The 22498-nt window shown below is 40.8% G+C and overlaps 1 protein-coding gene across 1 annotated transcript in view; it reads left to right on the plus strand.

The window, feature by feature from the left end:
- Positions 1-22498, plus strand: part of NECAB2 (N-terminal EF-hand calcium binding protein 2) — a 190538-nt gene that overhangs the window by 14258 nt on the left and 153782 nt on the right. The gene's annotated exons all lie outside the window — the stretch shown is intronic.

A 22498-nucleotide genomic window follows, 5' to 3' on the forward strand; every position in this document is an offset into this window, starting at 1 on the left:
TTTCCTTCCTTCCCTCCCTCCCTCTTTCTTTCTTTCTTTCTTTTTTTCTTCCCTTCCCTCCCTCCCTCCCTCCCTCCCTCTCTTTCTTTCTTTTCCTTCCTTCCTTCCTTCCTTCCTTCCTTTTGATATTGCATTCTTGAAAAGATAAATGCCTTTTTTTCTTACTGGAGATCCCTGCATTGAAAAAAAGTTGGGTGATTTTGGTGATTTTCACAACAAAGAAGAAGTTTCCAAAGTTCTCACTGTTACACAGGAACCAATGCATTCAATATTCCTTGTGTCGCATATATGTGTTCTCTCCCTCTCCCTCTCTTTATTACCACAGTATACCCACCTCCTGGCATTAGCCAAAGCTACCCTTCTTCCTAATGGATCCATATTATGCTGTTTAATTTATGTAGTGGGAGAGTGTGAACATAATTTCTAAATGTTGTTTATTTGAGCCTGGCACTTGCACTTTATTTGTGTAGAGTATAACTTGCTTAGATAGTAATTTGGCGGGCGGGGAGATTGCAGAATATGGAGAGATTCTTCTGAGTCTAAGATGAGAGGCAGCTATAGATTTTTAAAAAGCACATAGCAATAGCAATAGCAGTTAGACTTATATACTGCTTCATAGGGCTTTCATCCCTCTCTAAGCGGTTTACAGGGTCAGCATATTGCCCCCACAGTCTGGGTCCTCATTTCACCCACCTTGGAAGGATGGAAGGCTGAGTCAACCTTGAGCCGGTGAGATTTGAACCGCTGAACTGCAGATAGCAGTCAGCTGAAGTGGCCTGCAGTAATGCACTCTAACCACTGCGCCACCTCGGCTCACATAAAGTGAAAAAGGAAGAAAATGTATACAGGGGGTCTGAGCTTAGTTGTTTTCTTGAAGACATTTCATTACCCAATTAGGTAACTTCATCAATGCTATCCTAAAGGTGCTTTTTTAAAAAGGCAACTGGACTTTCTGGTTTTTTTTTTTTTAAATACATTTTGCTTTTCATCCAAGAAGGTTCTTCTTATCCAAGCTTCTTCTTATCCATTTTCGCTTCTCATCCAAGATATTTCAGATATTTCAGGCCACAGGTGGATAATGAATGCCCCCTCCCAGAGGGAATAAAAGAGGAGTGAAAGGGAAGTGGAGTTTTCAGGAGACAATTAGTTCGCTTAATTGGTTCGTGACTCTCCGAGATTCCTTGGCGTTTTGCAGATATTGGCCTGGCAGCTCTCCAAACCAGATAAGGTCTGTGACTGTAAGTCCTCCCTCGAAAGACTTTGCTGGATGTGAATGAGTAGAATTCACAGTCAATTAATATAAGGTTTTTTTGTCGGGACCAGGAATTGGCTTCATGTTGTTGGGAAGCCTGGAAATTGTCTATGGACAATGCTGACCTCCTCAGCTAGGAAACGGAGAGGAGCATGTGAGGGTTGTAAATTCAGCCCTGTGTTTGATGAGGGGTGAATCGTGGTTTTTCCTTGGAGTATACTCTATGATTAAGTAAAATAAACCTGAGGTAGATTCTAAGAAACATATTTTTATTGTAAAATAAATAACAAACAAACTTACTGGCTAATAACTACATTCTGGTAAAGGTCCTAGCCTACCTCCTCGTGGCAGGCAAAACAGAAAGAGAAAGAAGAAGGCAAAAGGACATGCGTAGTAGGCTTACAGAGAAGAGTCAGCCTATCGTATGTCTTAGAATATAAGCACAGCTGGCAAAACAAAAAAACGTTGTGACAGAGCAAATCCCTCCCCCTCTAGAATCAGACACAACTGGCCAGTGGAAACCTTTAGCTTATTTCTGTAGAAACAATGCAACTTTATTTTTCTTTGTCATAATTTTTATAATAAGATAAAAATATGAAAAAAAAATTAAAGAACAGAGGGAAGGAGAAAAGTGCCCAGACAGAGAATGAAAAACTGACTTTCTTCAGTACAATAAAATACAAAAATAATATAACGTTTTACGTTTCATAACATTTCAAGCTATTTCTGTAATTACAAAATTGTTCTGTTCACCTAAAATTGAATTCTTTTTTTTTTTTTTAGTTTTGAGCACTTTCAAATTCAGCAGTGGTTTCCAAGTAGAAAACAAAGCTAGATAATTTATTCTCTCTGATTAAAATAGTTTTGCCATAACTCCCCCACAAAAAAGAAAAGAAAAAAAATGCACTATTAGAAACTAAACTCTGCGTATCTCATTAGTTCACCCAGGTAATAGCAATAGTACTTAGACTTATATTATATCCCGCTTCATATTGCTTTCGCAGTAACTCTCTAAGCAGTTTACAGAGTCAGCCTCTTGCCCCCTACAATCTTGGTCCTCATCTTACCCACCTCGGAAGGACGGAAGGCTGAGTCAACCTTGAGCCTGCTGAGATTCCAACTATTGGCAATGGGTAGAGTTAGCCTGCAATACTGCATTCTAATCATTGTGCAGAGGAAGGGAAGGGAGGGAGGGATGAGGGAAGGAAAGAAAGAAGGAAAGAAGGAAGGAAAGAAGGAAGGAAAGAAGGAAGGAAAGAAGGAAAGAAGGAAAGAAGGAAAGAAGAAAAATAGCAATAGCAATTAGACTTATATATTGCTTCTCAGTGCTTTACAGCCCGCTCTAAGCGGTTTACAGAGTCAGCTTCTTGCCCCCAACAATCTGGGTCCTCATTATACCCACCTCGGAAGGATGGAAAGCTGAGTCAACCTTGAGCCAGTCAGGATCGAACTGCTGGCAGTTGGCAGAATTAGACTGCAATACTGCATTCTAATCACTGTGCATCATGGATGGATGGATGGATGGATGGATGGATAGATGGAAGAAGGAAGGAAGGAAACAACCTGGGTCCTCATTTTATCTACCTCAGAAGGATGGAAGGCTGAGTCAACCTTGAGTCGGTCAGGATCGAACTGTTGGCAGTGGGCAGAAGTTAGCCTGCAATACTGAATACACCACCATGCAGAAGTTGTGTATTGTCACAATTACAATTAGAGAGATTTAAGCTGCAAGTTATTAGCAGTTTAGAGCGTTGAAATTCGACGTTGTCAGTCCTAACAGCCCCAGAAGAAAGAAAGAAAAAAAGACTGTGAACATGTTGTGACAGCAACCACATGTAGTTGAAGACATTTTGCCAAAGGAAATATACAGCTTTCCAATTATGCAACTACGGACACAGCTGTGATTTATTCGTAAATGTACAGAAAAGAGAGGAAGTTTCTTATTTGCATTTATGCAATGATTGCTTTTCCTTATCTGGGTTTCTTAGAAACTGTCTGCTTGGAATTATTTAGTGTAGTGATTTTCTAACTTGGCAACTTTAACATCAAGTCCCAAAATTTCCCAGCCAACACCTCTTAAAATTGCCAAGTTTGAAAAACACTGGTTTAAAGCAAATTCACCCTCCATCCATTCCCAGCTACATCAACAGGGGAACTTTAGTTGACTAGAGTCTTGTTATAGGCTTGAGCAATAAATCATTTGAACTGTAATGTAAGATATAGTCCTGAACGATACTTTGCACCTGGCATTAAAGTCATTAATTAAAGTTTAATACTAAATGGGTGCTAGATAAGTATTGTGGCCCAGCAGGAGCCATTGGAGCTGCCGATGGACTCCGATAGCGAGGAACCCTATAAGTCAGCTATGGAAGATGTGGAGGATTCTGGGCAGAGTTCAGACTCAGAGCAGGGACCCGAGAGGCTGGTTGGCCACCAGGAGGCGCCTGAGGCATGGAGCAGTGGGAAAGATCAAAGGGAGCTTGTCCCTGATGCCAGGCAATGTAGGGTGGAGAAATGGAGGCTGCTGTTACGGAGACAGACTCATAAGAGATAGTCAAGCTCAGGTGGTTGTGGCTTGGCCCCTCCCAAGAGAGTATATAAGAAGAGACTTTGGGAAGAGTCCTTTTGCAGGACACAACCGTTCATAGTAATCTGGAGAACTCCTTGTCTGGTCTGTCTTGTGTTCCCATGTCTGTTGGAGTCTGGGTTGCTGCCAACATCTTGCCAGTGAGTCGTGTCTAGGCTTTCAACCAACAGGATTATAATTTATGTGAATAAAGAGTGGCAAACAGCTAAGCCTATGTCTGCGTTCATTACCGGACGTAGTGGGGTCAGAATAGATAAGGATCAATGGAATTGAAGAAATATTGGACTTGGACCACTTGCGGGAACATAATGATTCTAAGCTGATGACACGCTTAACCCCGCCTCCTTAGCTTTGTGTTCTTCTCCTATATGTTCCTATACTTGTGTTTGTTTGTTTGTTTGTTTCATTTTTTGGTTATCCTACTTGATAGGGACTGCTATTGATAATCTGTATTATATATGAACAGAGGTGGATAAAATAGCTTTTTAGTCACTAAATGAATGGTTATAAGTTAAGGACTACTGTTCTATTTGAATTCACCGCTGTATGGAGGTAGCAAGAAAGTATGACCACAAACTTAGTGCCACCTGCATTCAAAGATTTACCAACGGCCCATGAGACACAACTTTAGAACTCCAATTGGACTAGAGACTAATTATACTGGTGATTTTTTTCTCCCATTACATATCTGCCCAGTTATTTTGATCAGAGGTGAAAAAGTTGAGCAGGTCAACAGGAAATAGATTTTCCCTGGATTTCTAAGGCTGAACAACATAATTCCTAGGCAGGTGTGTTTGTTTTCCAATCTGAGGTTATTTAAGAAGATCGTAAAAAAAATTAAGGGGTGGCATGGTGGCTCAGCGGTTAAGACGCTGGGCTTGTCAATTGAAAAGCCAGCAGTCAGGTTTGAGACCCAAGTGCCATGTGATGGGATGAGCTCCTCTCCTCATCCCAGCTCCTTCCCACCTAGCAGTTTGAAAGCATGCAAATGCGAGTAGATTAATAGGTACCACTTAGGTCAAGAGGAAACAGCCCTCTGTGACATCACGCTAGTCACATGACCACAGAAGTGTCTTCGGAGAGCGCTGGCTGAATGGCCTTGAAACAGAGAAGAGCAGCGGCCCGTACAATTGGCAACTATTAGAGGAATAAAATCCCCAAGGACTTCTATACCTATAGCGGGAGGTGGGGGGGTGGACTAGTTGACCTATAAGGTCCCTTCCAACTCTGTTAATCTGTTTTTTTAAAAAAACAACTCCTCTCAGTTTCTAAGTTTTATAGAACATAATTCCTAGGCAGGTGTGTTTGTTTACCACTCTCAGGTTATTTAACAAGATCGTAAAAATATTATATCTCTTTTGCCAAGTGTTTTGTTATTGCCTATTTTAATGATGTTGATTTCCATTTGAGTTTTAATGGTATGGATTTTGGTTTGGGTTTTAAACTAGGCATTTTTTTTAACTCATTGTTTTGAGTGCTGGGAGAGGCAGAAAGGCAGGGCAGGTATATTGAACCATAAACGAGTAAACAATCCAGAGGTCATTGACATGTTATGCGGTTCCACCTGGTGACTTCTAAAATGACAATTTGCACCAACAAATTAGGGCTCCATTAACCAAACAAAGGGTGAAGTGCGAAAACATTGCCAGGCGCTTAAGAGCTTTTTACATGTTGTGCTTGGCAAATTTGCAGGAACACAGGAGAAAGTTAACGCTTGAAACCCAGTCCCCAGTGGATTCACAACCTATTATTTAACGGCTTCAGTTTGCAATTATTGGGCTTCTTGAAATTAAAATGAGTTTTGCAGAGTTAGCCATGTGTTAGCCATATAATGCATTAATCCTTGATAAACATTACTGCTTAAGAGCCACTGCTGAAAAGGTTGAAAGTTTGATCATTTGTTGTTGTTAGTTGCAAAGTTGTGTCCAACCCATCGCGACCCCATGGACAACATTCCTCCAGGCCTTCCTGTCTTCTACCATCCCCTGGAGTCCCATTTTGGCTCACCCTGACTGCTTCAGTGACTCCATTCCTCCTTCTTCTGCCCTCAATTGTTCCCAGTATTGGGCTCTTCTCCAGGGAATCCTTTCTCCTTCTCATTAGGTGGCCAAAGTATTTGAGTTTCATCTTCAGGATCTGGCCTTCTAAAGAGCAGTCAGGGTTGATCTCCTCTAGGACTGACCGGTTTGGTCACCTTGCAGTCCAAGGGACTCGCAGGAGTCTTCTCCAGCACCAGAGTTCAAAGGCCTCCATTCTTTGGTGCTCAGCCTTCCTTATGGTCCAACTTTCACAGCCATCCATTGCAACTGGGAAAACCAGAGCCTTCACTATACACACCTTTCTTGACAGGGTGATGTCTCTGTTTTTTATTATGTTGTCTAGATTTGCCATATTTGTTTGATCATGCAAATTTGACTCTGTTGAAACAGATTTGCTAGCTGGAGATGGGTGATGGGACCTACAATTTGCCAGACACTTTTGGTGATGATCAAAATATCTACAGATAGTTTTCATGGTTCCCACCACAAATAGTTGTGAGATTCTTGGGGCATGGGCCGGATGACTCAGTTCCTCACTGATGGGCCCCACTTAATGAATTAACCTCCTTCTAGAAGTATAGTTGACTCAACCTTGATGGTGTCAATTCTGTCATGGACATCTCACAAGTGTGATGCTATAGGAGGACAGAAAGGTAGCTCTAGACCTCCAATCATCATTTAGCAACCATTCAAAGTTATGATGGACCCTTCAAAAGGTATTTACGACCTGCCCCAAAGTTCCAACAGCTGGCTCAGGTATTCTGGGAGTTGAAGTCCACAGGTAAATAAAGGAGCCACAGTTGCCCACTCCTGGTCTGGATGCCACCTACATTTCCCAATTTCTCTTTCCTTTTTTTCTAGATGTATCCCAGTACAAAGTACAATTCATTGATCTGAAGACATTCCTGTGTTGATATGCAGGGCTTAGAACCATTCTTAAGCATTTGTGGTGGGCACCATCAAAGGAATCTGTAGATATTTTGCTTCTCACCAAAAGTATCCATAGATATTTTGTTTCTCATCAAAAGTATCCATAGATATTTTGCTTCTCACCAAAAGTATCCGTAGATATTTTGTTTCCCATCAAAAGTATCCGTAGATATTTTGGTTGTCACAGTACCATCATAAGGTTCCCTTATTGGCATCCTCTTCTACTAGTATTGCTATTCTTGATCAGTTTCCTTTTAATATAGAGTATCTTCCAATCTGCATATATCCACAAGATAGCAGGGAGTTATACATAATAACTTAAGCCTACATATCGCAAGAAAGCCAGAATTGTTTATGGCCCCTGATTCCTAAAGCTGCCCTGTAAAAGCCTTGGGTATTTTAATTAACAAATCATATACACATAATAAGGTAGGTGCTTTGGGGTTTTTTTTTTTAATCTAAAAGAGGATTAAGATCCAACATTATGAAAACAAAAATGTAAACTAAAAGTAATTATTGTAATCCCCATTAGGCTGAGGCTAGGAATGTGGATTTATGTATCTACAAAATCTCCACCAGGTGTTTTTTTGAGCAAGTCTATTTTGGTACTTGCAAATTATCCTGGAAATAGAGATGAATGATTCTATTAATTTTGCTAGAATTAGAAATGCAACGCACAACTGGGCCAGTTCTTAGCAGAACCTGGAAGGAACAAAACTGCTGCCCATCGACTGCACACCTGGCCAAATTGAAGATGTGCAGTGGTTCCCAGCATGTGACAATCGGCAAAATCTGCCTGGAGCTGATTTTAAGCAGCTCTGCAATGAAGCAGCAGCACACACACACACAAAGCCCTCAAATACCCATATTGCTAATGAACTCAAAGGCTTAAAAATAACCAGGAACAAATCAGCAATTGTCATACTTCAAGCTAAACCATACTTTCCTTAACTGTAAGAGGTTGCCTAAGCTGAGTTCACACTGTGTTAAACAAGAGACTAGCAATTCACATCCATATTCTCAGTGCATATTTTGTGATCCCAGAATTATCTCTGGAGTAGGCAGCGCTGGTTATGGGGTGGGAAAGGGGTGAAGAGGGCTACGAATCGATTACAAAACTTGGTATCTGTAAGCCTTTTCAAATTTGGCCATGTTTCAGCCTGTCCTTCCTTCTCACCAAGTTCCTTTGGCTTCTTGGCCTTTAGATCTTTGAGGAATTCAAAGCTCATCTTGTGAAAAGTATGAGAGAGAAATTAAGGGAGGAAGGGACAAGCTGTTAAGGGAAGAGTTGGAGAAGAGAGTGTCACTTCTCTCTATCTTACACCAAATTAATCCAAATCCTCCCTATGGCTCGCTCCTTCCTTCCTTCCTTCCTTCCTTCCTTCCTTCCTTCCTTCCTTCCTTCCTTCCTTCCTTCCCCTTTTGTCTCTCCTCCCACCCTTCTTCTATTCGCCTCCCTCCCTCCCTTCTTCTTTCTTTCTTTTCTTCTACCATCCCTCCCTCCCTCTTTGGTCTTTCTTCTACCATCCCTCCCTTCTTCTATTCTCCTCCCTCCCTCCTTCCTTCTTTCTTTTCTTCTACCATCCCCCCTCCCTCTTTGGTCTTTCTTCTACCATCCCTCCCTTCTTCTATTCTCCTCCCTCCCTCCCTCCTTCCTTCTTTCTTTTCTTCTACCATCCCTCCCTCTTTGGTTTTTTTCCCCATCCTCCCTTCTTCTATTCTCCTCCCTCCCTCATCCCTCCCTCCCTCTATTACATTTTACAGAGTCAGCTCTAAATCCTTTACAAGTTCAGAATCATGCAAGTCCAGACAATATACAGACAATTTATGCCCGTTGTTGAATTAGACTCTTCTACAGGGCATATTGAGCAGGGGGTTGGATTGGAAGACCTCCAAGGTCCCTTTCAGCCCTATTATTATATCTTCTATATGAAAGGCTAAGAAAGAGCTCCTCCAGCCTAGGATTTTTCCCACTGGATTCCATGAAAAACTGAGGAATAAAAAAAACCAAACAAATGAAGCCTTTTAAAAAAAATAACAGAGCCGTGTTTCACAACCTTGGCAACTTAAAGTTGGTGAACTTCAATTCCCCAAATTCTCCAGCTAGTATGAATTTCTGGAAATTGAAGCCCACACATCTTTAAGTTGCTATGGTTGAAAAACTCTGCTCTACACCTTCATTTTTTGATTCTTAGTCGTTTATTTAAAAAAGGAACAGGTCTGAAAAACATGGACTCTTTCATCTAACTGTTGGGAGGGGGAATAAAGAAGGTTCTAGATAAAGAAAATGATTTTATTTTATTCTCCACTAACATACATTCTTGTTAATGGAAGTGTTTTCTGAAGTATGAGCGCCAAACCAAAACAGGCAAGCGAAATAATTTTACTGGTAATCATGACTGGTTCTTTCTGGGTTAAAAACTTAGGTGTTCCAATTCAAAATGACCTTTACATGAAAAATGGCTTCATACATCCATCAAGGCCAAAACTTTAAATAGGAAGAAGCTGCATGTTTTTTAATGTATATTAAAAGACATGATAGATCAACCTTAGAAATAGCTTTTATGTTTTGAAAAAGATTGGATTCTCAGGAAAAAACTTGAAAAAAAAATATTGCTCATGTGGTTAAAACATTTTTGGGATGTTTTGGCATTGATTTAAGTTAGAAATAAGTCCCACTCTTTTGTATGGTCCATTTTCTTTTCTCCATTCCCAGAACGATTCTGTGAAAGCATTTATTAGTAGCATGGAATTTACGGTTTAGGGCTTAATGTATTGTACAAACTGATCCAATTGTAGTTCAAGCAAAATCTGCTTAAAGCACAGTGTACGAGCTCAGCCAAAAAATGTCGAATTTTCAAAAGCCATTAGATAAATCCTTTGTGAAGGGAACTTAGAATTCAGGATTCTGTTCCAGGCATTCTCTTCAAAAATATACCATAGTTATTATTAAAAATATTTTTAAAAGGGCAATTAAGACTCAGAATGAAAAAAAGTCTTCTCATTCCACTTGAGGCCAACCTAAATTATTTTAATAAAAGAACATGAGTTATTGTAGCCATAGAGACAGACCTCTCTACCAAATTTGTCTTCTCTCCCTTTTTGTTCATTTCCAACCTTAAGCTCCTCTGTTCCCTTTGCTTTTAAGCACAATTTTTAAAGATGTGCATAAAAATGTGTTTTTGTGCACATATTTTTCTCTTACGATATGCATTTAGCAAATGATCGATATGCCCTTGCCTTAATGTGTGGGTGGGTGGGTGGGGGGCAATATTTCTCTTCCACAAGCTGTACTTTTTTGTTCCCTTTAGAAAGATATCATTATTTACGTGTTTGGGTTGCATTGCAACATTCAGTAAAATACACTGATAAACATATCGTTGTATCCTGGGTTCAGTTCAGATACTCTTTGACTTAGGACCACAATTGTTTGTTAAGTGAATTTTGCTCCATTTTACGACCTTTCCTGCCACGCTGTTTCAGTGAATCAGTGCAGTTAATGTTAGTGATGCGGTCGTTAAGTGAATCTGTCTTTGCTTGTCACCGAGTCGCAAAGGGGATCACATGACTCCAGGGCACTGTGACCGTCGTAAATGTGAGTCAATTGCCAGGTGTCAAAATATTGATCACATGAACCATGAAGATGCTGCAATGCTGCATAAATCTGACCCACAGTCGAAAGTAACTTTTTTCAGTGCCATCTGAACTTTGAATGGCCACTAAATAAACAGCCATATGTCGAGAACTTCCTGTAAGTGCCAACTGAAGTGGGATTGTCTTTGTATTTCTTTTTTTAAAAGTGAACGACATAATTTTTGACTCTAAGCTTAACTGAGGATGATTACAAGCTTCATCGAACTGATATCAGAATTGAATGATGAGCTGTAAGTGGCATGTTTACAGCAGCTTTTGAGTGCTTGTCATCTTCCCCAAGTTTAGGGATTGCTACTCAGCCAAGCTTGCTGCAGATTCTTGGAATCCCATTCTTAATACATTTGCAGTGCTTTGCAATCAATTTAGCGTGAGACAGCGTGGCGCTGATTTGTCAATTACTGGGGGAATGAATCGAGCTCTAAATCCCTTTACAAGTTCAGAATCATGCAAGTCCAATCTATGAACAATTTATGCCCATTGTTGAATTGTTGATTCGAAGACCTCCAACGTCCCTTTCAGCGCTACTATTATATCTTTTATATGAAAGGCTGAGCTTCTCCAGCCTAGGATTTTTCCAACTGGATTCCATGAAAAGCTGAGGAATCAATCAATTTATCGTGTGGCAGCGTGGTGCTGATTTGTCAATTACTGGGGCAATGAATCGAGGCAAGTGAAATTCTGATCACAGCCTGTTCTAAGCCAGAGAATTTGTGAATTCTCCCACAGCACAACCAGAGTTGTGTCAGCTCTTCCCAATGGAGGTTAATTCTTGCCTGCTTCAATCATAATACAGCCCAAATGCAAACTACAGGACGTAGATACAGCCAGGGGTCAGTTTCCACTGTCCCAAAACATAGGAGTGGAGACACACCACAAGAAAAGCATCTTGTATTCTGATTACAGACTAACAGAATAACAGAGTCGGAATGGGACCTTGGAGGTCTTTTAGTCCACCCCCCTGCTCAAGCAAGAGACCCTATCCTCATGATGGCGAACCTATGGGACACGTGCCCAGAGTGCCATGCACGAAGCCATGTCGACTGACATGCATGGCATTGCCCATTCCTCTTCCGGGTTTCGGGCGTGCATGCATGTGTGATGATCAACTGGCCTTTGTGTGTGTGTAGCAGTGCCAGAAACTGGAAGAGCTGGTCTTCTGTTTTCCAGCGTGAACATGTGTGCTGGCCAGCTGATTGTTGTGCATGCCAGTTACCGGAAGACTAGCTGGCTGGTGCAGATGTGTGTGCCAGAAACTGGAAGTTAATTTTGTGTGTGCATGCCCCCCTGGCAGCTCCTCTTCTAAGTTGTGGCCCCAACAAGTGTACACACCTGCAAAGTGTGCACTCCCTCCGCCATCACTGCCCTATATCATTTCAGACAAGTGGCTGCCTAATCTCTTCTTGAAAACTTCTGACAACTTCTGAAGGCAAAGCCGTTTCACTGGTTCATTGTCCTCACTCTTAGGAAGTTTCTCCTTAATTCCAAGTTGCTTCTCTCCTTGATTAGCTTCTTCCGTCCATTGTCTCTTGCCTTGCTTTCTGGTGCTTTGAAAAATAGGTTGATCCCCTTCTTCTTTGTGATAGGTAGCCCCCCAAATATTGGAACACTGGCTGGGCAAGAGGAATTTTAGAAACAAAAGCAGAGTTTGTGTAAGGATGAGACACCCTCATTTCTCTCAGTTTGTGCCTGAGCCAGGAATTCAATAAAATATGCCAACTAATCGATGGAGGTCAAAGAAAGTATATTCGTTCAAGCCAAGGTTATCAAATAACATTTGGTGTCAGCTACACTGGACAGCTCTTTTGAATCTCTTGCAGGTTTTTTATAATCCTAATGAAAAGGAGGACTAGGAGTGACATGATAGCAGTCCTCCAATATCTCAAGGGCTGCCCCAAAGAAGAGGGAGTCAAGCTATTCTCCAAGGTACCTGAGGGTAGAACAAGAAGCAATGGGTGAAAACTAATCAAGGAGAGAAGCAACTTAGAACTGAGGAGAAATTTCCTGACAGTTAGAACAATTAATCAGTGGAACAACTTTCCTCCAGAAGTTGTGAATGCCCCAACACTGGAAGTCTTTAAGAAGATATTGGATAGCCATTTGTCTGGAATGGTATAGGGTTTCCTGCCTTAGCAGGGGGTTGGACTAGAACAGTGGTTCCCAAACTTGGCAACTTTAAGACTTGTGGGCTTCAACTCCCAGAATCCCAAACTTGGCAACTTTAAGACTTGTGGACTTCAACTCCCAGAATCCCAAACTTGGCAACTTTAAGACTTGTGGACTTCAGCTTCCAGAATTCTGGGAGTTGAAGCCCACAAGTCTTAAAGTTGCCAAGTTTGGGAACCACTGGACTAGAAGACCTCCAACGTCCCTTCCAACTTTGTTATTCTCTTATTATTTCCCATCTAGAGGTTCGCCTGATTCTCTCTTGGTGTCAGCCCCCCACCAAGAATCCAGAAAGATACATGGATTTACTTCTGAGTATACATAGTCCTTGACAATTGAGCCCAAAAGTTCTGTTCTTAGCAAGACAGTTGTTAAGTGAGTTTTGTCCTATTTAACAACCTTTCTTGCTATGGTTCTTAAATCAATCACTGCAGTTGTTACTAATGTGATTGTTAAGTGAATTCGGCTTCCCCATTGACTTCGTTTGACAGAAAATTGCAAACATTGATTCCATGACCCCTGGCACACTGCAACCGTCATAAGTACATGCCAGTTTTCAAGCATCTGAATTTTGATCAGGTGACCCTGAAGAAATTGTAAGATTGCTAACATGGGAAACAATCATAAGTGACTTTTTTTCTGTGCCTTTGTAACTTCAAATGATCATTGAACAAATTATTTGTAAGTCGAGGATAGCTGTAGTTCCCTCATCTATAGACAGAAATTCAGAAAAAAATGAGTGCAAGAGATATAAAGGTAAAGGTTTCCCTTGCACAAGAGTGCTAGTCATTCCTGACTCTAGGGGGCGGTGCTCATCTCCGTTTCAAAGCTGAAGAGCCAGCACTGTCCGAAGACGTCTCCGTGGTCATGTGGCTGGCATGACTCAATGCCGAAGGTGCACAGAACGCTGTTCCCTTCCCAGCAAAGGTGGTTCCTGTTTTTCTATTTGCATTTGTACGTGCTTGGCAGAAGCTGGGACAAGTAACTGGAGCTCACTCTGTTACGCGGCGCTAGGGATTCGAACCACCGAACTGCCGACCCTTCTGATCGATACGCTCAGCATCTTAGCCACTGAGATATGCAATACTGCAAAAAGCGAAGAAGAATAATTGGTTCAATTGTGGCGTGCGTGTCTTTCTGTGTGTATGTATCCGTGCGTGCATGCTCACTAATCTTTTATGAAGCACAAAATTTATGCCTACTTATTTTTATTTCTTTCTTAAATAGAGAATTGTCTTTCCAAGGTGTACTGCTGAATTTTGCAGTGCCCCACGTAGGCAGCCTTAGTTAGCAAGGAAGGTACTGTCACTAATGGGCTTTTGAAGGCTGTTTATAATCCTAAGGCAGGCAGTTTGTTTTTATTGCTGTTTTCCTGCACTGTCAACATTGTAGAGAGCATTTCGCTTTTGTAATTTTAAATGTTCATAAGGTTGGAGACAAGGGAGATGTTTTTACAAGCAGTGTAGAGCAGAGTTTCTCAACCTTGGCAACTTGTGTAGCCTTCAACTCCCAGTTGGTTGTTGAATTATGGGAGTTGAACTCCATACTTCTTCAAGTTCCCAAGATTGAGAAACACTGGTGTAGAGGTTATTGTTCTGACCCAGCTGCCCAAACACGCCAAGCACTCTGACGTGGACTTAAAAGATTCCTTTATTAGGAATGCTGGCAGCCCCGGCAAAAAGTTTCCCTGGTAGGCTAACAAGTCCGTCTGTCTGGGAGATGAATAGTTGTCTGCCACACCTATTCATCTCCACCTCCTGCCTTTTAGCCTTAAAGCTAAGGTGGTGCTTCCCTAGCAGCAGTGACTCTTCCATCCCAAGGACCGGCCCATAGATTTCCACTGCTCTCCTCTCCTCTGCCTTCTGCTCATCTATGCATCAAGCTCTGGACTCAGCTGTTCCTCCTCTTCCTCATCAGCCACCTCCAGAACTGGGGGCTGTTGATTCTCCATCTGAGGGCTGACGGATGGCCCAGGCTCCACCTCTCCCTCTCTCTCCCTCCCTCCCTCTTTCCCTCTCTCTCCCCCAGCTCCATTCCCTCTTTCCCTCTTCTCCCTTGGAGTTCTCAGATTGCCTTGATGCTGAACCCAACTCCCACACCTCTTCCTCCTCTGATTCAGCTGCTGACAGGCCACAACAATTGTATATTTCTTTATTCTTTCCCGTGTTGTCTCAATGGGGCACTTAGGGTCTCTTCCTGATGGCCATACATGACTCGAAGACTTCAGGTAAACCCTACTGATCTCCAAAAGACACGAAACAGTCTCCAAATCAAATCAGAACAAAAACCTCTATTACTATTTCTCTGGCTTCTTGTTCCCTCCCAAACATGATCCTGTTATGTTCAACCATCCTTGGAGCCCAAAATTGAAATGGAATAGAATAGCAATATTTATAATTCATAGATTAATTTCCTGTGAGAATTGAACAGGTGCACCACAATCAAATCCCTATCTGAATTATTTCGGATATTAAAGTATTTTAGGCAGATACATTTAAAATGAAAAAAAAATCTATTTAATTACAGGAGGTGATTGTTCAGTTAGGGTTGTTCTACAAAGTTGACTAGGAGTCTTCTTCAGATTGGTCTATGCATTCATAACTTCTCAGTTTTGTGCCCCCACCAATTGTCATGGCTTTAATGGCATTTTTGTTGGCAAATCAAGATTTGTTCTATCTTAAAGAATGTTGTAGTTCTCACCTGTAAATTCTGCTTCTCGTAACACAAGTTTCAGAAGAGGAATCTTCTAGATAGTAAATGGCTCACAAGCAAAGTCATGTAGTAGGAACTCCAGAATACAATTTATATTCTGCACAGCTGATGACTTTATGAAATGTTTCTAAAGGATCACTAACTATCTATGGAAATTCTCAGTCATCCAGGTCATGGTTGTCCCAAAGGTGCTTTTTCAAAAGGCAACAGGACTTTCTGGTTTTTCTTTGAAGACTTTTCACTTCTCATCCAAGAAGCTTCTTCAGCTCCAAGCTGAAGCTCCATTCAAGAAGCTTCTTCAAGTGCATTGTTCTCCAAGGGCAGTTTCCTGTTTTCCTGCCTCACTAATCTTTCTTAAACATTTTTCCCCAAAGTTTAGTATAAGATAAAATACAAAGGAAACCAAAAATTAGGAAAGTTAAAGAAGAAAGAGTGCAGAAAGAAAAGAAGAGGAAAAAAGAGGGGGGGGGGGAAATCTGACTTTTTTCAGTACAGTAGAGTACAGACAAAAAAAGTTACAATCTCAACTTTTTGTTTTGCACTTCTAAAGCTTTTAAACCAGAGGTCTTCAAACTTGACAACCTTAAGACTTGTGGGCTTTAACTCCCAGAATTCTCCAGCCAGCTGGCTGGAGAATTCTGGGAATTGAGGTCCACAAGTCTTAACGTTGCCAAGTTTGTGGACCCCTGTTTTAAGCCATTTCTAGCAACAAAGTCATTGAAATCATCAAAAATAAAAACTTCAATTTAATTTTTTTTTTTTTGAGCAGAAGTGGTTTCCAAATGGCAACAAAATTAGATACATTCTTATCTTCAATTAAACGCAGTCAATTTTGCCATCTCCATCACTCTCCTGTCCATTCTTTCATCGCGGGAATTAATCCATTTCCACAATCCATTTTTGTGCATGTAAGATTCTCACGGCATTCAACGTGCCTAGCACCAAACTTCCAAATGTTCTTTCAAGCTCTTTATCCATCCAGCACTCTCTCACACTAATATGGATTATTTTATGGTTTACTAAGTCAACCACAAAAGGTGAGTTTATTCAACTTAAGCCATAAATTCTGGGTTGCAAATCACAGTGGCTTGGTTGAGTACGTGCTGAACCAAATCCAAGAAAAATCACATTATGATGCAGGCACAATCTGATCCCTATCAATTTCCATATGTCTTTCTACCTCTCTGCTTCTAATCCACTCTTCATCATTACATAGCAAAGAAATATCATGCTCTAATTGATCCAAGTTTAAAAATAATCTAGCGAGCTCCAGCCAGTGACTAATTATCTAATGTTATAGAAGCTCATTAGGAAGAAAAAAATGACTTGATTAGAATTTAAGTAGGTTAATTTTTCATTAGGTATTTGATTAAGTAGATCACTTCTCATGGCAGATAGATCTTTAAATATGCCTTCCTTGACAAGGACTTAACATTTCAGTTCTTCTGAAACTCTGTTTTTTTTTTTTAAACAATTTTTTTTATTTTTTGTTGCATATTTTAACTTTTTTTTCTAAACAAAGTGTTGCTTGGATTCCCCCCCCCCCTTTTAACATCTTCTCTTATGCATAGTTCACTTTACATCATATTTCCATTTCAAATTTCAGCCATCTTTTCTTTCCAAGTTTTCCAACTTAAGTTTAATTTCTTCTTAATATATAAACAATATCATTCATTTCCATCTATTTTTCTGTTTTACTATAAATAACATATATCCTCAAATTTAATTTTACATAATAAACATTTCACTTAGTTAATTTCCACAATTAGTAGTATTAATCTGTTTCCCTCACATCATATTCTCTATATACCACTGGCAATATTTCAGTATAATACAATAGCAGAGTTGGAAGGGACCTTGGAGGTCTTCTAGTCCAACCCCCTGCCTAGGCAGGAAACCCTATACCGTTTCAGACAAATGGCTATCCAACATCTTCTTAAAGACTTCCAGTGTTGGGGCATTCACAACTTCGGGAGGCAAACTTTTCCACTGATTAATTGTTCTAACTGTCATGAAATTTCTCCTCAGTTCTAAGTTGCTTCTCTCCTTGATTAGTTTCCACCCATTGCTTCTTGTTCTACACTCAGGTGCCTTGGAGAATAGCTTGACTCCCTCTTCTTTGTGGCAACCCCTGAGATATTGGAAGACTGCTATCATGTCTCTCCTAGTCCTTCTTTTCATTAAACTAGACATACCCAGTTCCTGCAACCATTCTTCATATAAGATCGCACAGACTAGGCCTCCTCCGGATTCCATTTGCCGGTCAATGTTGGCTGGGGACCCCCCGGGGGAGGGCCTTCTCTGTTGCTGTTCCGGCCCTATGGAACGATCTTCCCGTTGAGATCCGGACCCTTACTACCCTTCCGGCCTTCCACAAAGTGACTAAGACCTGGCTGTTCCGGCAGGCCTGGGGCTGTTGATGTATCCAGCCCCATACTAAGTTATGAATGTTGTTGAATTTTTAATGTTTTTTTATTTTTTTGTATCTCCCCCCCTTTTTTTGAAACAATGTTTTTTTTATTTTTTTTTCATATTTTAACTTTTTTTTCTAAACAAAGTGTTGCTTGGATTCCCCCCCCCCCTTTAACATCATATTTCCATTTCAAATTTCAGCCATCTTTTCTTTCCAATTTTTCCAACTTAAGTTTAATTTCTTCTTAATATATATACAATATCATTATTTGCCCCTCCAAGTTAATTGAATTTGACATTTCATTTCCATCTATTTTTCTGTTTTACTATAGATAACATATATCCTCAAATTAAATTTTGCATAATAAACATTTCACTTAGTTAATTTCCACAATTAGTAGTATTAATCTGTTTCCCTCACATCATATTCGCTATATACCATTGGCAATATTTCAGTACAATATAATAGCAGAGTTGGAAGGGACTTTGGAGGTCTTCTAGTCCAACCTCCTGCCTAGGCAGGAAACCCTATACCATTTCAGACAAATGGCTATCCAACATCTTCTTAAAGACTTCCAGTGTTGGGGCATTCACAACTTCGGGAGGCAAACTTTTCCACTGATTAATTGTTCTAACTGTCATGAAATTTCTCCTCAGTTCTAAGTTGCTTCTCTCCTTGATTAGTTTCCACCCATTGCTTCTTGTTCTACACTCAGGTGCCTTGGAGAATAGCTTGACTTCCTCTTCTTTGTGGTAACCCCTGAGATATTGGAAGACTGCTATCATGTCTCTCCTAGTCCTTCTTTTCACTAAACTAAACATATCCAGTTGCTGCAACCATTCTTCATATGTTTTAGTCTCCAGTCCCCTAATTCTCTTTCTTGCTCTTCTCTGCACTCTTTCTACACTCCACATCTTTTCTACATCGTGGCGACCAAAACTGAATGTAGTATTCCAAGTGTGGGCTTACCAAGGCCTTATAAGGTGGTATTAACACTTCACGTGATCTTGATTCTCTCCCTCTGTTTATGCAGCCTAGAACTGTGTTGGCTTTTTTGGCAGCTGCTGCACACGGCTGGCTCATATTTAAATGGTTGTCCACTAGGACTCCAAGATCCCTCTCACAGTAACTACTGTTGAGCAAGGTACCTGTGCATTTCGTTTTTCTTGCCTAAATGTAGAACTTTACTCTTTTCACCAGTTTAATTTCATTCTATTCTACTAGTAAATACATTTCGTTCTTTCCTCCTTTCAATCATTTTCTCTTGGTCTCTCAGAAATTTCTCTTATATTCTCTTCTTTCCACCCATTCACCTAGTTTTTTCTTTTTCCTATTTTTGTAGTTTCTATATTTTTTCTTCCCCATCTTTTTTTCTCCCTTTAATTCTATTGTTTTGATAGCTTTCCCCAGTCCCTCCCACCCCAGTCTTTCCCCATTATTCCAACCTTTACTGTTTAATTTTCCCTTTTGGGGGGGGGGGGCACTTCCCTTGTCTCTCCTTTTAGTGTGTCGCTGTAAATCCCAATACAATCATTTGAATATTTTCCTTTTTCAATCTCTTTCTCTTCTGTAGTATCTTCTTGTGGAACTCTGTTTTATTGATCTAAGGCAGGGCTCTCCACACTTGGCAACTTTACGACTTAACAAAATAACAGTTGGAAGGGACCTTGGAGGTCTTCTAGTCCAACCCCCTGCTCAAGCAGGAAGCAGGGGCTGACACAAAGAAGAGGGGGTCAACTTATTTTCCAAAGCACCAGAAGGCAAGACAAGAAACAATGGACAGAAATTAATCAAAGAAAGAAGCAACCTGGAACTAAGGAGAATTTTCCTAATGGTGAGAGCCTTCAGAAGTTGTGGCTGCTCCATCACTGGAGGTTTTCAAGAAGAGATTGGACAGCCATTTGTCTGAAATGGCATAGGGTCTCCTGCTTGAGCAGAAAACCTCCAAAGCCCATTCCAGATGTATTCTGATGGATTGACTGTGAAGTCCTGCAAACTTTGCATCATATTGCAACAGAATGCCCCTTCAGAAAGATGCCTGGATCGCGGCAGGAAATACATCATATTGAGGTCACTGCTGTCCAACATCTAAATGACCTAGATATCCTGCCTGTAGATCGAGTTATTTCAACAACTGCTCATGCATAATTTAATTCTATTCATAATTTTATTTATCACCTGTACTGTCTGTTTTTAAAATAATTCACTGCTGTGGTGTTCTATGTTTTGCTGTACATTTGATATGCTGTTTCAGTGATTTTTCTATGCACTAATGTTGTATTCTGTTATGCCGTTCTCTCTCTCTCTCTCTCTCTCACACACACACACAAACCTACCTATCTATCATCTATTCTATCCATCCATCTATCCATCCGTCTCTCTCTCTCTCTCTCTCTCTCTGTCTGTCTGTCTGTCTATCAGTCAGTCTGTCAATCTGTCAGTTTGCCTTTCTGTCTGTCTGTCTAACTGTCTAACCACCTGTCCGTCTGTCTGTCTGTCTGTCTGTCTGTCTGTCCATCCATCCATCCATCCACCCACCCACCCACCCACCCACCCACCCACCCACCCACCTACCTACCTACCTACCTACCTACCTACCTACCTATCATCTCTCTCTCTCTCTCTCTCTCTCTCTCTCTCTCTCTCTCTCTCTCTCTCTCTCTCTCTCTCTCAATCATCTAGTATGGCACAATAGAATGCAGCCATTATGTGATATACATATACATATATATGTGTGTGGGTATGTGTGGGTATATATGTGTATCTATGAAATTGTATGCTTGTATGTATGTATATGTGAACATCTGGAAGTTCAAACTAGCCATCAAATCTGCACATCACACGTTGGTTTTTTTAAAAATGGTGTCAGATATTTTTCTTCGATCAGCCTCGTTTTCATAAGTAGAAAAAGCTCTTTAAAAACCCCGTTGTTTAAACCTCCAAGGAGACATTTTGAATGGAGGGAATTTTTGGAGCATTTTGAGCTGAAGACGAACAAAAATACATTGCGACGAAATTAACGCCTGCTCTCAGTGCTTACTCCTAAATGTTATTCCTCCTCCTCCAGGGTTTTCTCCGTTTCACTGTGTCAACTGTGAATTGACAGTTAGGAAGGCCTGTTTACAATTATTTCTGCATTAGACAAATGATTGCCCACGCAAGAAGAAGCACATTTGCTGAATCCCCCCCCCCCACACCTTTCGGTACTGACAAATCTGCTAGATTTCTCCCAAGAAAGGCAGAGGAGGAGACCAAATTGTTAATTAAAGAAATCAAATCCACGCACAAACCCTTGTCTTTTAGCCATGGTGCAGAAACTCAAAAGTGGATCCTTCTCTTCTTTATATAATTTAACAGATTTAACAGATTAACAGAGTTGGAAGGGACCTTGTAGGTCATCCAGTCCAACACCCAGCCCAAGCAGGAGACCCTACACCATTTCTGACAAAGGGCAGTCCAGTCTCTTCTTGAAAGCCTCTATGATGAAGCTCCCACAACTTCCGAAGGCAACTTTTGCTCCATTGGTTGATTGTTCTCACTGTCCTTATTTCTAGTCTATTTCCAGCTCCTCTTGATCAGTTTTCATCCGTTGCTTCTTGTCTGGCCTTCAGGTGCTTTGGAAAAGAGGTTGACCCCCCCTCTTCTCTGGCAGCCCCTCAAATATTGGAAGACTGCTATTCTGTCTTCCCTGGTCCTTCTCTTCCCTAGACTAGCCATGCCCAGTTCCTGCAACCGTTCTTCATGTTTTAGTCTCCAGTCCCCTAATCATCCTGGTTGCTCTTCTCGGCACTCTTTCTAGAATCTCTGCATCTTTTTTATAGTGTGGTGACCAAAACTGGATGCAGTACTCTAGGTGGGGTCTCTTACTAAGGCTTTATACAGTGGTGTTAGTACCTCCCTTGATCTCGATTGTATCCCTCTGTTAATGCAATTTAGGATTGCATAATTGCTCTGGGTATTTGTTCTGCTCTTTTAAGGAACTCTGCCTCTCTTGATATATAACAAATGTGAGCCCCTTTGAATCTCGGCGTGCAAATTTGCATGAAATTTCCTGCGTTTCGCACAAATCTTTTCTTTCATGCCAAGGTTATTTGCAAGCAGCTTTCCTAAACGGGAAGGGGAAGGTAAGGGCTTGCCTGTTTGCAAATTAATTGGGAAGTGCTCTTTAAGTCACTTTGGGTTCAAATATGATATAAAATATTAAATTTATCACCCAGATTAATTCCTCCTCGGGTGCCTTGGCCATCTGAATGAAGCAATCTCTGAAATCAACTTGACCTGAGCTTTCTAATCTTCCCAGTTCTATTTGGTCAAGTCGTACAAGTTTACTTTCAGATCTTTATGTGCATGAATGGATGACAAATATCCAAAGGAAGGCATATTCAACATTTGTCTTCTGTGACAAATGGTGCTTGTTGAATATGCCTTCCTTTGCATTGTCGCATTGATTGCCCAATCCCTAGCTGTCTTTTTTTGTCTTCTGCGACAAAAAAGACAGCTAGGGGTTGGGCAATCAATGCAATTCTCCAGTGTCAAGCATGTTACGTTAATGTGTGTATTAATGTCTGATAGCAGCATGCAATCACTCAGAGTGTGTGAAAAATCTCTGTAATAGTTGCTACCATGTTTTCCCGAAAATAAGACCCAGTCTTATTTTCTTTTCAGCCCCCAAATAGGTCTTATTTTCGGGCATATCTTAATCTGATTACCTTAGGACCATGATGGCAAACTTATGGCACACATGCCAC

This window comes from Thamnophis elegans, chromosome 14 (assembly GCF_009769535.1).
Source record: "Thamnophis elegans isolate rThaEle1 chromosome 14, rThaEle1.pri, whole genome shotgun sequence".
Classification (NCBI taxonomy): domain Eukaryota; kingdom Metazoa; phylum Chordata; class Lepidosauria; order Squamata; family Colubridae; genus Thamnophis; species Thamnophis elegans.